Raw genomic sequence first — 14,067 nt, forward strand, 5'->3', positions numbered from 1 at the left:
AACTAATACAAATAAAATTTAAAAAGCTGATTCTTTCCTTATTGATTATGATTTAGCTGTAATATATTTTTGTAGCTGGAATTTTTAGGTTGAGCTGGCACCAATTTTTTAGTGTGTATTGAACTATTTCTGTATGACTGCAAATAAATTAAGCAGAAATTGCTTTATTTTAAGTTTTGGTAAGCGATTCAGAAACAGAAATAATATAGAGTTATATTGCTGAACCTGTAAGGAAAAACTTTTTTTTAAAAATACTTTGTCCAATGCTGTGTGGTGTGTTTTCTATTGTGACCATGTATAAGTTTCAGGGATTTGCATCCTATGATACAGCTGTTTCTTTTCCTGACTACAGGTTTGCTAACCTGCCCAAGGTCTTCAGCATTCAGCTGGAAAGTTGCTGGCCACACTTGTAGTTCTCTTGACTCTCTGAGTCCTATTGTGTCTCGCATGTTCCCACCTCAGTCTCTTGAAGCAGAAACCCCAACTGTGTGTGGGTGCTTCCTCTCTCTGCTACACACTGTAAACTATCTCTGGAGAGTCAGAAGAAGCAACTGAAATTCTCACAGTTTGTTTACCATCCCTGATTTCTGTCCAGTTTTCCAGTTATTGCAGAGAAGAATATAAATCTGGTCCATGTTTTTCTTTGTTGCCTGGAATCAGAATAAAATGTAGTATTTTATTTGGTAAGTTTTTAAATGCATGCTAGATTAATTCAAGCTTACAAAAAGTGAGGAAATGTAAGCTTTGAATCACAGATATAAGTGTGTACAAGGAAGAAATTGTGTGTCTAACAAAGAATTATACTCATTTTAAAAGTAAAAAATGAAACCAAATACATTGAGCCAGTGTTAGAAAATATTGACTGCGTTTTGTTCTCACTTCTCTCTCTGACTTTTCTTCCACTTATACTTCCCAGGGAATTCTTGATGGCCAAATTACAATTGTATGAAACCTTGAAACTTCTGTAAACGTGTCCATTGTTGATGAATGGCTCTATCATCCGTTGCCAGCCATTTCCAGACATTAATTTTAGCAGAAGCAGCTGGTTCTGGTGAATAGGAGCATACTGCTCCTGTCACCTGGTCTACCTGTGATGCCTTACTACAAGAATGATGGTTTCCATTTTTCAGACGCCATAAAATGTTTTCAGAAGATTTGGGAGATAGGATAATTTAACTTTAATTTTGTGTTATTGTTGAATATTTTCTTTAAATCAGGTTTCTCATTTTTTCCAAACACATCTTTATTTGATTTGATGAAAGAAATTGGATGCCTTGAATGTAAGGTAGGGCTAGGTTCCAAAACAAGCAACATTAAATTTGTAATCCCCACTAATCAGATAAGTAGAGAGGTAAGAATTATTCATCTGTAAGAAGAACAAAGAACAATCAACTTATTTTTAAAGGAAGATCAGTTGATATTTTGAAGCCAAGACTCCCTTTACTATATTCATGACCTGAAAAGCAATACTAGCTATATCAGGTGATTATTGGTTTCATCATCTTGGTTTTTAAATGAGCTGTTAACTTTTAAGAAAAAAAAAAAAAACAGGCAGAAAAGGGAGTAAGAGGAACAGAGCTGTCCAACAGAACTATGCTGACGAGGGCGATGACTGGGGTACTGCTGACTCTGTGGTTTGCTACCTGATGCTGTGTATTGCCAGCCCACATGTGCAGATGCCTGCTGGCTGAAATGGGCACACATTGAAAAGTCTGCCTGTGGGAGAGAGTGTTTCAATTCTGTTGTCTGCTTAAGAGGATAGCTAGTTTTCATTACATTGGGATTCATGTTTCTTTGACCAATGTCTAGTGTTCATTTTGTTGTGTTCTGGGAAATGTAATGTAAATAAGAGCAAAACATTAAGACATCACTGAGAAACAGCCTCAAGCATCTGGTTATGAGTTTAAGAAAATTTCAAGTGGTGTAAATGGTAAATTGAAACAAGGTAACTTCTCAGAACATTTGTGGTGGGGAGAATAAATAAGTAAAAACTCTATGCTCTGCCTAGGTGGTTAGGTAGACAGGCAAAAACTTTGGTGAGAGATTCTCACTTTTAGCCATTTGTAGGACTTTTAAGTATTCAAAAATTGCTGCCATTTTGAAACGGAAATGTCCATATTTCCTAAGCATAAATTTTAAACGTAATTTAGGGCCAGTTTCTAAGCTGTGTTGCTCACTGATTGCATTCGGTATGTGGTTCTTCATTTGCAGCCACTTTTGCCACTCCTTCCGGTGTGTTTCAGTACCAAGCTCTTGTGCTAGGCTTCCCCATTGGTGTCTGTAGCCCCAACTCCAGGCTCACCACTTTCCATCCCCTGTGATCCTGTACTGTTGCCCCAGCATTGCCTACACAGAGTTTCTTCTATGTTTGGCTTGAGCAGTGCCCAGAATTAGGGAGACAGCAGGTGTCCTAAATCACTGGGATGTCACTGGTGCTGGTCTTGTCAAAACTCGCTGGCTATTGGGTCTGAAGGCCACCCAGACCCATTGTGTGTGGAGCCTGTAGGAAGCCATGTCAGTACTATTTTCCTTGTGAGGCCAGTATAATGCATTAAACCAAAAGTGAGTTCTTTCCTGGTTCAATACCTGTGCAGCTTGTTATTGTTCCTTCAGTCCCACAAACTTTTCCTCAGTAAGAAAATGGTGACTGATGTGGCACTAGTGGGGATCTTGGCCTGCTGATTGTTAGGTCTGGGGGCCACTTGGACCTGTCTTGGGTGGAACCCACAGGGTGCCAAGTCAGTACTGTTTTCCCTGTGGGACCAGTGCAGTGTGTCACACTGGGAATGAGTTCCTGCCTGACTTAGCACATGCACAGCTCATTGTTGTCTCACCAGCCCCAAAACCTTTTAACTGGTACACAAAATGGTGCCTTTTGTGACACTGGTGGGGGTCTGAGGCAGGAACTCCACCCTGTTCCCGCACCTGCCATCTTGGGCTCTGCAACTGTGTTTCTGCTCATGGTTGAATTAAGCAAATCAGCAGAACAGGCAATTAGTTTTATGCCTGGATTCTCCTCCTGAGAGCTCCTGGCAAGTTTCTCTTACCACCTGGCCCTTTGTGGAGCCCCAGTCGCTTATTGCCAACCACCACTGGGGTATCTGATCACTGCAAGACTGCTCTGCTGTGTCAGCTGCTTCTTCGTGTCCACGAGTCTCCAGACATCCCTCTGCCATTGGCCTGTTCTTTCCTATTTGCCAGCTTTGCAGCCTTTCTACCTCACGCTGGCTCATGATTCTCTATCTGTTTAAATGTGTTCTTGCCCCATCCCTCCATCTTGTTTCTCTGTTGTTGATTTTCTTCACTGCTTGTGTTTCTAAGGTAGAGATGCTTTCACTTGACTAGTGAACACTGCATCATTTAGTTGTGATCACCATGGCTGTGGCAGCCACAATCTCTTATATAAGCATGTCATCTATTGTGATGCATCCTGCCCTTTTTCCATTTCCCAGCCTAGCTGCTTCTTCATAATATGTTTAAACAATGACCATCTATGTCTCAAACTTATATCCTTAGTTCCTGAGAGCAAATATTGTGTTGTAGGAGTTAGTGCTGGCTCTTATCTCATGGCAATTTGGAATAACAGTGAAGACAGTGAAGAGAAGGTGAGCAAAAGTGACAACTTGTCTTCTTCTTATTATTATTGTTATTAGAAAGATTTACAGAGAGAAGGAGAGAGAGAAAGATTTTCCACCTACTGGTTCACTCACTCCCCAAGTGGCCACAATGACTGGAGCTATGCTGAACCAAAGCCAAGGGCCAGGAGCTTCTTTTGGGTCTTCTATGTGGTGCAGTGTCCCAAGGCTTTGGGCTGTCCTTAACTGCTTTCCCAGGCCACAAGCAGGGAGCTGGAAGGGAGGCGGGGCTACTGGGATTAGAATTGATGCCGGTATGGGTTCCTGGCATATGCAAGGAAACCTGACAGCTGAGAGGTGTTTGTGATTTTAGGAAGGCTGAGCAGTTGCTAAGTGCTTGAGACATGCTGTTTCGTGGCATGGTTAAATCCTGTGCCCGAGCCTAGTTTTTTTTTTTAAGAGTCATTTATTTATTTTGAAAGACATTTACAGAGAGAATGAGCACCAGAGAGAGATTTTCCATCCACTGGTTCACTCCCTAAATGGCTGCAGTGACTGGAACCTAGCTGATATGAAACAACGTGGCAGGAGCCAGGAGCTTCCTCTGGGTTTCCCGTGAGGGTATAGGGGCCCAAGCCTTTGGGCCATCCTCCACTGCTTTCTCATGCCACAAGCAATGAGCTGAATGCGACGTGGAGCAGCTGAAACACAAACTGGTGCCCCTGTGAGATATGCACTCTGGAAGGCAGGGGGTTATCCTGTTGATAATTTCTTATATGTGATCCATTACAGTCATGTTTCTGAATCTGATATTTTCTTTCTGCCTACTTACATTGTCCCCTTTACAGTTATTGAGGGGGAAGGGAGATTCTTAGACTTTACTGAAGCAGTCAAGTTCAACATGCTGTGGTTAGGGAATGATGTTCAAGATCTTGAGATTCTTATTTGCTACCTAGATTATCAGACTATTGAGGTGAAATGAAGTCTTTTCCACCTTGCTTTCAATACTGGATAAGCACAATCTTCCCAACTGACCGTGACACTGTTAACAGCTAAGTCAGGGAATATATTTATCTTTCTGTTGTGCTAGTTGTTGGCAGACTGATCAAAGCTTTCTGCCACTCAAAATATTGAATACCTTAAAATATTATTTAGTATCACATACTTGATTGGTACTTTAATGAAACAAAAAAAGACTCCAAACTTGTAGAGACTTCTATAGGGAAACAGAACAATTTAATCACCACTACTATCAATTGTTATAGCTTCCAGCAGTTCAAATATTAATATTTAATGTTTGATTTACCAAAAATATGTCAGTTATACCCTGTTGGAAGTTAAAACTATCTTCAGATCCTATATTTAGGTGATAAACAGCAACTAGTATGCAGAGGCCAAAAAGGTCCAGGAAATTACCAATAACATATCAAAGATAAACTTACTTTATGAGTATCATTATATTTGATTTGAAAAAGCATAGTGATGATGCATTATCTGGGGCATTGTTTAAAACTATTAATGATATATGTTTCAGTAGATGCTACTCATATAGTGAATTAAAGTTACCTACACTATGTTAAGATTTGAGGAAACTTAAGATTTACCCTTTCTGTGCCAAGGCAAACATAGGTAGACTCAGTATTTTAAAAATCTATAGTAGACTAATTTTAATGTTTTAAGTATCCCATCAGAGGAAGAAAGGTTCCCCACCCTTGATAGAATGTGATAGCCATCTTGACTGGATTATGAGTTAGAACATCACAGGAGACAAAGCTTCATAGACTTATAAGGAGATGCCAACAAGTTTGTTGTCATTAATGAATATGGTGAATATTAACTAGGTTCTGCTTTTCTGCTGAAGCAGTGTGCCTATTTTATGCGGAGAATTGAGAGCTAATGATGGCATTTCCTTGAGCTATTTGATACCTGAGTTTCTGAATATAAGCAAGAATTTTCCAGTAAGATGCACTTACATGTGTTTAAGATCGAAGAAGAAGAGTGGGACTATGGGAATAAGCAGGGCTTAGAACATCCAACCACTATAGATCACAGCAGGCTTCACTTGGTCACTACACTAGCAATGTCTGACATTTCCTGATTTTGATAATTTTGTGATGATGTGTGGAGGTTGCAGTTTCATGATATACAAGTATTGTACAGCTCTGAAAGACATAAAATCCCACTTCCATGTGTGTCTTTAATCATCTCAATTTTATGCTTTTACAGATGTGAGACGTAATAGGCAGTGACTTTTTTAACCTTGGGGATATTAAAATAGGAGATCAATGATAGCCAGCGTGGATGTCATAGAAAGATTCATAATGATGGGTGGGGTAGACAAATTGAGTTATTAGTTTCTGAGGTCCCTTTAATTCTTACACTCTAACTAAATGAGATTCTTGTGATGAATTGCATAATGAGACAATGCTGTTATTTGTTGAAAAATATTATGTGAAATGATTTGTGGATCTGGTTTTAGCCCCCCAAACTAATAATGCAAACAAAAGCCTGAATTAAAAGATTGATAGTTTCCAGAGCACTTGTGAAAACCCATATTAAATTTAATTTTTCTTCCATTCTTTTATTATTGTTGGAAGGTTTCAATTTTTAACTGATGGGTTTAAAAGAGTTACAGGAAACTCAAGCTATAAAATACATATTTAAGTTTAATAGATTGTTCTAAGCTTTCCACAACAGACTTACAGTGTTTAATAAAGGCATTCCTATAATCTAAATAATAAATATGTTACTTGACACATGCATATATATATATATATATGCAGTAACATTCATGCAGTGTTTATTTAATTTTTCACATTAGTCATTTAAATTGCCTGCTGATTGCAACTTATGTTGTTATAACTCTTTTTTATCAGATGCCTATGGCTTGATTGCTTTGTTAAATTTTGGAGTCCAGTGGCTCTCTTGTAAATCATTATCTTTTCACTAGCTGTGGCCATTCAATTTACGATGTATTTTAATTTTCTATTCAGAAAGAAAAACTTCATAAAGCAGCTTGAGTTTCTGAAAATATAGAAGTAATTGATCAAATAGCACAGTGAATTACTTTTCTACTAGTTTTTGAATAGAAGTATGCATGCATAACTGAACTGGGGATGGAGCTGAGTTTTTTTTTTTTTTTGAACTTATTTCAGAAAACTTGAATGTTCTCACTGTGCATGTTGTGTTTCATGTGGCTGGGTCCTCTAATCTTCAGAAAAATGGTGAGGTGGGACCTTTTTGTCTGTGGTTGTGTCTGAAACACAATATATTGTGCTTTCACTGGGAACCAGGCTTCTTAGATACAAGCTATACAACTTACATTTTATGCATGTCTTTGTAGTATCAGAATTTACAAAGGATTAATTCATGCTTACTGTGCAAAATAAGGCCTAAAAATAAAGTCCCCAGAAAAGTGTATTACTCATATAAATAAAACTGTAATCTTTTGAAGATAAAAATTAAGCCCTAAATTATTAGGAATCACACAGCATTCCTGGATGAGAAGATATCCCATTACTGTAAAACTGCTTGCTTCTCTGTTTAACCTGCAAAAATAATTATTGGGGCCAGTGCTGTGGCATAGTAAATAAAACTGCTGTGTGCAGTGACTGCATTTCACATGGGCGTTGGTTCAAGTCCCAGTGTTCTGCTTCTGATCCAGCTCCGTTAATCCACCTGGTAAGGCAGAAGGGGATGCTTATGTGCTTTGGCCCCTGTACCCACCTGAGGGAATAGAGGACTCTGTGACTTCACACCAGCGTAACTCCGGCCATAATGGCCATTTTGGATGCGAACTAGCAAATGAAGGCTTGCTCTCTCTCTTTCCTTGTCTCTCCTTCTCTCTCTCTCTCTCTCTCTCTTTCTCTCTCTCTAATTCTCTCTTTTAAATAAATATATCTGAAAAAAAAATTAATTACTTTCAGAGATTTTCTGTATGAGTCCAATGTTTCAGTCACATTCAGAGATTGTTTCAAGTTATAAAAATATGTTTACTAGTTGAATACTCTCAGGGACAAGCTATTTAGAAAGTAAAATTAGAAAATTATTTGATTGTAATATGAAGACAAGAGGGATTTGGAGTTAGTCCTGTGGGCAAAGAAAGTGAGATAATTTACTGTTAGAGATACATTAGTAAATTTTATCAATGTTCATGTGTTTTGCAAAAAAAAAGAATAGGGGGCAGTGAGAATGTGTGTGTAGGTGTAGGCATGCCTGAGTATGTAGCTGGTGTAACGAAAAGATGAGTAGCCCAGGAGAGGAGTATGGAAAGTGCGTGGTGAGCTCATGGATAATAGAAGGGGATTATGAGAACCCTGTCCCAGGAGTTAGCAGTTGAACAAATTCCTCAATTATGTCACCGCCATGCATTGTTAATGTAAATATTTGACATTTGATGGTTATAGGATACTCATATTTTTCTTTGCTAAGCCAGCGGATTTTATTTGGTATTTTAATACCAGTAATTAGTTCCAGGAGATGCTATTGGTAAAAACAGATCTTACCATATAGCAGAAAAGATCAATATCAACCTCCTGGGACTAACATATAGAAACAGTGATTAAATTATTCTTAATTTATTTTGTGAGAGCACATTTCATTACTTTAAATAGGCTATTTGCGTCACTTTTTCTTAAGGGATTATAAGACAATCTGTAGGAATCTGTTATAGAGATCTAAAATAAGGTTTCAAAAGATTATAGAAATATCGCAAATTAAATATTTTAAATAGTGGAATTTTCTGAGTGTAATGCCTCCATCTTTCGTGGGACAAAAATTATCCTATGACATTGAACTGATCATTTTGTTAGTTTCCAATTGTTTTCAGCATTTGTTCCTGAAAAAAAATGAATCAACGAGAATAAAAAGATTTTTTTCCCCTCAGGCTCACCATGAAACATTTTTTTTTTTTTTTGGCCAAAACCACTTAGGCATCCATTGTCACTGGCAAAAGAAAAGGAAGTCAGCTTCCAGACACTAACTGTAAGAAGCTGAGTTGCCATTACCTGGAGATTATAGAGTCCTGTTTCACAGAAATGAAATTTGGATTGTTGACAATGGGAGACAGGCTTAAAAGCCGTGTGTTCTTCCAGTAGAAAATAAATGGTGCAGATGTATTTTTCTGTCTGCAAGACAGAAGTGGTGAATAATTCCATTTGATGAGTTTCCTATTGTGCTGTGATGTGAGTGTGGAGGGGGGAGTGTAGTGCTGGGCAACACAACATTTGTAACTTCTCATTAGAGAAGTATGGGTGTTTTAGTCTCAATAATGACATAAGAGAACCTTAATGTTTCTAAGAGGCTAGAAACATCAAAGCTTTCTGTTCATTGCATTTTGAAAGCTTTAATATACTTAGTTTGTGATTCACGGTTTAGTCTCCAGAGATCACAGAGAGCTGGCATTTTGCAATTTGAGTAGAAACATTTTTCATCCCTTCAAGATTGAAGTCAAACATTGCATCTATGTTGTTTGTGTTTGATTACTGAAACCAGAAAAAGCAATTGCAAATAACTTGCATAAGGCTTAATCTAGAATCTTAATGTCCTCATTTTTATGTGTACTTATATTTTTAGATATAATCTTATTGAAGTTTTTAATAGGGTATCAGATGAGATATATATTTTCATTTTTTATTGTTATTATGTGAAGGGAGCAAATTTCACATATTTTATATATGCTTTCAGATGCATTGTGAGACTTCCCATCTTGCCTTTCTGCCTCCCTCACTTTTTCTCACGCTCTGCTTCTGGAACATAAAAGAATAAGATAAGGCATAAATGTAAAATTTTCAGCTAACAAAAAAAGTTAGAGGAATGAATACAATAATCTTCAGATATGGGTTTGGACCATATACCCTTGTTTTAAACTATCTGTCTGCGATCGAAAATTTTTATGCTGGACTGTCTGACATTGTCTGTGTATCAACAATGTCGGGGTACACTTAAATAAGAGACTGATAGAATTATGATTCTTTATGAAGGACTACACTATTGTAGCGAAATGGGAAAAATCTGATGGGTGGGTGGGAGTTTGAGAGGGAATCCCAGCCTACACAGAATTGTACCACACAATTCAAAATTCAAAATAAAAATACATTAAAAAAGACACGTGCTTAAGATTGCACATAATGTGAAATTTTTTCAAAAATTAATGTTTTTCTCAAACATGCTGAGAAACCTAAAAATCTTGTAAAGCAATAATAAAATTAAATTTTCTTATTCCAACATGAAATGTATATATGCGTCTCATATTTCTTTTCACTTTTTAGTATGTACATAAATTATAAAGTCCTTTCTACTTTCAAAAAAATTTTTGAATCTATACATGTGTCTTTCCCATTTCATTTCCCATTCTGAGAAAATTATTAATTGGATGCTTACAAGAAGTTTTAGCAAAATATATCTCCATAGCAGTGCTAAGTTTATCTTGAGCTAGTGCATTTTTGCTCTTAAGAAAACAAACAGGGCGTGGCGTGATGGCCTAGCAGCTGGAGTCCTTGCCTTGTACATGCCAGGATTCCATGTGGGCACTGATTCTGGTCCTGCTAGCTCCACTTCCCATTCAACTCCCTGTTTGTGGCCTGGGAAGGCAGTTGACAACAAGCTAAAACTTTGGGAACTTGAACCTGCATGGGAGACCTGGAGGAGTCCCCTGGCTCCTGGCTTCTAACTTCTGGCTTCGGATTGGCACAGCTCTGGCTGTTGTGGCCACTTGGAGAGTAAATCAACGGATGGAAGATCTTTCTCTCTGTATATCTGACTTTCCAATAAAAATAATTTTGAAAAATTTAAAAACAAGCAAACAAACAAAAACCCCCAAATATCTCAATTACTGAATTTGTTGACAACTTGCCCTGAGTATATTTAGAAGATAATAACAGTCATTAATTTGTGAATCTATGTAATGTTTCTATTAGCATTGGAAATTGTGACAATTATTTTAAAGTGTTATTTACAAACACATGTTATCCAGTTAAATTCTGTCCACACTTGCAATTAAATGCATTTTAGAGTATGACTCCTATTGTGTATTTAGTTAAAACACACAAATAAATGTATTGTCCTTATTGTTGGAGTATCAAATGGTAGGAACAAAACTTTTATGATAATGCAAAATCCCTGAGTATTCTTTTAAATTGCAGAAGTGAAGTATCAGTAATGGAAGGAAAAGCCCATGACCATATAGTCATAATACAGTGTTAATGTTAGCTTGGTGTTTGAGATTTCTTCACTATCCAGGTAGGTATTTAAGGATCATGTAATCACATCATCAAAATGATGATCCCATGTTTTATTTTGCTAACTCAATCCAGAATTACTAAACTTTCAGGAAGTTGAGCAAATAGTATACGACTATTGTTCCATGATGGAGAAAAGTTGAGCTGTAGCAAATGTGAGTGAGTGAGAAAAGTTTAATATTGCGTTTTCACAACTAGATTTGTTGTAGAGACACTGTGTCCTGTATTCAAGAGTATATGTCTGTTATTTTATTCTTTACTGGTAGTCTGTTCTTTGCCAAATGGTTCTCATCCAGTATACATTATTTGTTAGATGACTCCATGCCAAGTGAGCAGGTAAATGAAAGTAGGACCCGAGGTGACATTATTTCCATAAAAAGCCTAAATGAACCACCCTCTTCCTGACTTACTAGAAGTACTTTCTGCCCGCTAATGCTTGTGAATTCTCGAATTTCCCATTTACCCAGTCATATGTTGTTGCCTTTCAGAGAGTAAAGCAGCTGATGGAGTGTGTGTGTGTGTGTGTGGTCATTTCCCATCAGCATTCTTTTCAAATAAATAAATAAATCTTTAAAATTATTCAGTTAAAATGTATAAACAGATGCAAACCATGTGTGCAGCATACACTATTGAGCCCTGACAACATTTGTTTTCTAGAGGAAGGTAGGCGTGTTAAGGTGTAAACAAATGCGTGAATGGCCAAACAGTTTCAGGTTGTGATAGATGCTAGTAAGGCAGTAGAACAGGATAATTAATGAGTTTTTGAATTGAGAAATGGAGTCTGGTGTGTGGGCCTCTCAAGGACATGACTTGTGACTTAAGTTTAAAAAATAAGAGGAAACGCTTTGGGATGTGAAGAATATCTGAGGAAAGATAATAAAAGGGTGGAATATTGTCAATAGTTAAATGTTGCCACACCTCACAAAACTGGAGATGGTCTTCATGTGACTGAGGTAGAATTTGGAAGGACGTAGATCATGTAGGAAAAGGCCTGTGGTCCATGAGTCAGGAAGATGGTCAGACATGTTAAACTGGAGAGGGGTCACAAATCCTCAATCAGGAGAGAGACTAGGGATTCTCCTGTCTGTGGGAACCCACCATAAACCAAGTACACTGCAGTTTAACTTATGGTTGACGTTTCATCATAAATTGGGAGATCAGCCAAACTAGAAAAGTCTAGTATGTAGCCATATGCACAAGAACTCTAGGGAATGCAACTGCCAGATGTCCATCATGATCATCCCAGTCCCGTCATCAGTCAGCACCTCTCACCTTTTATCTCTGCAAACTATACTGTATCATAAACAGCAAGCAAGGCAAGCTAGCTGCCACTGGTAATACATGCACATCAGCGTCTGTATTGACTGATGTGTGTTCATGGCCCTCACTCCAGAACTTCAAAATTAAGAGCTATTGGGTTGATCCTGTGAACCTGTTTCACTAAACTTTCCAGGTTACTTTGGTAGATGATAAAACTGAAGTAGCACTGGTAATATGAACACTTCTGGATGTGTCTGTGTAGGTGATGGCGTTCTAGAATTCAGTCTCAATTATAAGTTTCAAGGAATGTTCCTCTAAGATAGTTACATAGCTTTAAACCGTACTCGTTTGGAGACAATTCCAGTATTGTAATTGATAAATGATTTTACTTTAAGCTCATTTAGTGATGAGTAAAAACAATTTCCTTAAATTACTGGGAGAAAAAAAAATGCTAAAAAGAAACAATATATAAGTAGTTGTATTTTTTAGCCTTATTTACCAAAATGATATCTGGAAGACAAACACATTTCATATAGAAGGAAAAGCTGATAATTAGGACTTCAGTTATGGATCTGTTAAATTTATTATAAACCCAGATAAAGAATACTTAAACTTAATAGCCAGAACCCAATAACCATTCTTATTTTCAAAGCAGCAAAAGACCCAAATGAACATTTTTAACATAAAGCTATATACATACATAAATACTTGACAAATACACAGAGCAGCTCAGAATCATTAGTCACTTGATCAATGTAAATAAACACCACAATAGTATATCACTTTCCACCCACTGCAAAACAGAACAGTATTTCTTAGACTGACAGTGCTAAGTTTTGTTGAGAATGCAGAGCATGAGAAATTCTGAATTTATTCTTGGTGTGAAACCAACACTTCTAAAGGAAAAGACTAAATTCTCTTTGAAGGAAGAAAGTGAGACTGGCATCAGATTTCTACTGAAAAACAGGCTGGAAAAACCTGCAATAATTACTTGATTGCTGTAAGTCAAAGTTATTTATATGTACAATTTAATATTTTTTTCCAAGTAGCTAATTGAAAGGTATGCAGCATACTTGTACAGACATTTTTTTTCAACAAATAGTAATTCTACATCTGTACCGGTGTACAGTCTGTACAGTTTTTTTTCTTAAAATTAATTTGATGTTAAACAAGAACAAATGGATTCTAAAATGGAGAAAGATTGGAAGGTTCGAAGAACAACTCTGAAAGGAAGTAAGATGAAATCGTATGGTGACAATTATGTATCAGGCTGCCATAAAATTGTAAATATGTAAGGAAATGACAAGGTCTTATAGGAGTGTCCTAAGGAGTCAAATGAACCTTGTCATCAAGAAATGTATACTAGTAAGGAAGTTATATTCAAACAGGAATAGAGAAAAGCAAGTATGCTACGATTAAAAGAAAAGGAGTAAGCTTCAGGCCTGAAAAAAAGAAAGAAAAATTGTAATGTGTATAGTCAATAACATGGGACTTTTTCTTTGCTAATAACAGGTAAATTAATAAGGAAATAATTATCATATGTTATACTTGCTATTTCTTCCTCCTTCTGTTAATTTTTGTAATGCTCTCTGTGACGTATGTCCTTAAAACAAGATTGCTTTTTTTAAAAAAAAATACCTTTTAAAAATATTTGTGTATCTGAGAAGCAGAGTTATAGAAAGGGAAATAGAGAGTTATGTTCAATCCGTTGATTCACTTCCCAGATGGCTGCAACGGGTAATGCTTGGTTAGTCCAACATCAGCAGCCTGAAATTTCATTTGGGTCTCCCATGGGTTAGAGACACACCCAAACTGAGGCCTTCTGCTACTGTATTCCCAGCAGCATTAGCAGGAAGCTGAATTGGACGTGGGACAGGACGGGTACAAATGCCTATGTTGGATCCTGACATTACAGGTGGCAGCTTAATCAGCTGTTCCACAGTGCCACCCTCTTTAAAATATTATAAAGATGTGAGTGATTCATAAATTAAGCA

The sequence above is a fragment of the Ochotona curzoniae genome, unplaced genomic scaffold (genome assembly GCF_017591425.1).
Source record: "Ochotona curzoniae isolate NIBS_2020 unplaced genomic scaffold, NIBS_Ocur_1.0 scaffold_4701, whole genome shotgun sequence".
In the NCBI taxonomy this organism is placed as follows: Eukaryota; Metazoa; Chordata; class Mammalia; order Lagomorpha; family Ochotonidae; genus Ochotona; species Ochotona curzoniae.